Genomic DNA, 2,639 nt, shown 5'->3' with positions numbered 1-2,639 from the left:
GTTATAAAAAAATTACTAAGTAAGTAGAGCAACGAATTACATCAAATTTCAAATTAAGCTTGCAGATTCCTCTGTGGAAACTATTTGGATGATTCAGAAGGCTGCGCAGTTGGCTACTGGTAATTGGCAACTTCATCATGACAATGTGCCTGCTCATGCATCATGTTTTATGCAGAGTTTTTTGGGGGAAACATCAAATCACCCACGTGGCTCAGCCCACCTAAAGCTTATATTTGGCACCCTGCAACTTATGGCTTTTTGCAAAACTAAAATCACCTTTGAAAGGGAAGAGATTTCAGATTGTCAGTGAGATTCAGGAAAATACAACAGGGCAGCTGATGGCAATTGGGAGAGGTGTGTGAGGTATGAAGGTGTCTTCTTTGAAGGGGACTAAGGCACCATCGTCCTATGTACAATGTTCCTTGTATCGTCTATCTTCTTCCATAAATGCCTCTATTTTTCATCTTACATGGCTGGATACCTTCAGGGAAGACCTTGTACAATGGGCTAAGATAATTTATTCAATAACTAGTATTGGAAAAATTGGACAGGTATGTGCAGAAAAGTGAAACTATACCACCTTCTTACACCACACACAAGAGTAAATTCAAAATGGATCAAAGATGTAAATATTAGACCCAAACCATAAAAATCATAGAAGGAACATAGGCAGCAAAATCTCAGACACCATTTGTAGCAATTTTTTTTTTCAGATGTCTCTCCCCAGGCAAGGGAAACAAAAGAAAAAACAAATAAATGTGATTATATCAAACTAAAAAGTTTTGCACAGCAAAGGAAAACATTAACAAAATAAAAAGACACCCTACCAAATGGGAGAACATATTCGCCAATACATCTGATAAGGGGTTAATATCCAAAATTTATACAGGACTTACAAAACCCAACATCAAAAAAAAAACAACAACAAAACAACACAATTAAAAAATGGGTGAAGGGCTTGAATAGACACTTCTCCAAAGAAGATATACAGATGGCCAACAGACATACGAAAAGATACTCAAAGCCATTAATTGTCAGAGAAATGCAAATTAAAATCACAGTGAGATATCATCTTTCACCTGTCAGAATGGCTATTATCAATAAATCGACAAATAACTAGTGCTGACAAGGATATGGAGAAGGGGAATCCCTTTTGCACTGTTGGTGGGAATGCAGACTGGTACAGCCACTGTGGACAGCAGTATGAAGATACCTCAAAAAGTTAAAAAGGGATCTTCCTTTCTACCCAGCTATCCCACTTCTGGGAATATATTTCAAGGTACCCAAAACACTAATTTAAAAGAACATAATCACACCTATGTTCGTTGCAGTGTTAGTTACAGTCGCCATGTAATGGAAGCAGCCCAGTGTACATTAGTAGATGAGTGGATAAAAAAACTATGGGACATTTACACAATATAATACTACTCAGCTGTAAAAAAGAAGAAAATTTTACCCTTCAAGGCAGTATGGATGACTCTGGAGAACATTATTCTAAATGAAATACGCTAGTTAAAGAAAGAAAAACACCATGTCTTTCCATTCATAGGTGCAATTTAATGAACAAACTGAACTAACAAGGAAAATGGAGACACACTCATAGATGGAGAGCAGGGTGACAGCCGGGGTAGGAGGATAGGGGGTAGAGGGATTGAGCAAAAAGGAAAAAGGACTCATGGACATGGACAACAGTGTGGTAAATTCAAGGGAGAGGAGGGTATAAGGGGACTAAATGATAATGGAAAAAAATACAGTAAAGGTTAAATAAAAAAGAAAAAAAGTACATCGATCTTATCTTTTCAAAAACCACCTCTCGGTTTTATTGATCTTTTGTATTGTTTTTTCAGTCTCTCTGTCATTTATCCCCACTCTGATCTTTATTATATCCTTTCTTCTACTTACTCTGGGCAATGTTTGCTGTTTTTTCTTTCTAGTTGTGGTTTGTTTGTTTTTTGGGGTTTTTTTTTGTTTGTTTGTTTGTTTGTTTGTTTGTTGTTGTTTTTTTAGGTGTAAGGCCAGATTGTTTATTTGAGATCTTTCTTGCTTTATGAGGTTGTGCAATGGACCTTCCTCTCAGGACTTCTTTCACTGTGGCCCATAGATATTGGGTTGTTGTGTGCATTTTGATTTATTTCCTGGTAATTTTTTTTCTTTTTTGATCTTATTGTTAACCCATTGTTTATAACATGCTATCTAGCCTCCGTGTATTTGAATGTTTTTGAGTTTTTTAAATTGTAGTTGATTGCTGGTTTCATGCCACTCTGATCTGTGAAAATGCTTGATACGATTTCAATCTTCTTGAATTTGTTAAGATATTTCTTTCCTAACATGTAGTCTATCTTTGAAAACATTCCATTTGCATTTGAAAGGAATGCATACTCTGCTGCTTTGGGTTGAAAATGTTCTGTAAATATCAGTTAAATTTACCTGATCCAGTGGGTCATTTATGGTTGCTGTTGCCTTGTTGATTTGTCTGGAAGATCTATCCGTTGATGTCAGTAGGTTGTTAAAATCCCCTACTATGACTGTATTGCTGTCAATCTCTTCCTTAATGTCCACCAAGGTTTTCTTCATATATTTAGGTGGTCCTATATTGGGTGCATATATGTTTACAAGGATTATATCCTCTTGCTGGATTG

This window comes from Pteronotus mesoamericanus, unplaced genomic scaffold (assembly GCF_021234165.1).
Source record: "Pteronotus mesoamericanus isolate MK-2021 breed Mesoamerican mustached bat unplaced genomic scaffold, CSHL_Meso_final scaffold_118, whole genome shotgun sequence".
NCBI classification, from domain to species: Eukaryota; Metazoa; Chordata; class Mammalia; order Chiroptera; family Mormoopidae; genus Pteronotus; species Pteronotus mesoamericanus.
Note: the sequence above shows the minus strand (reverse complement) of the source record.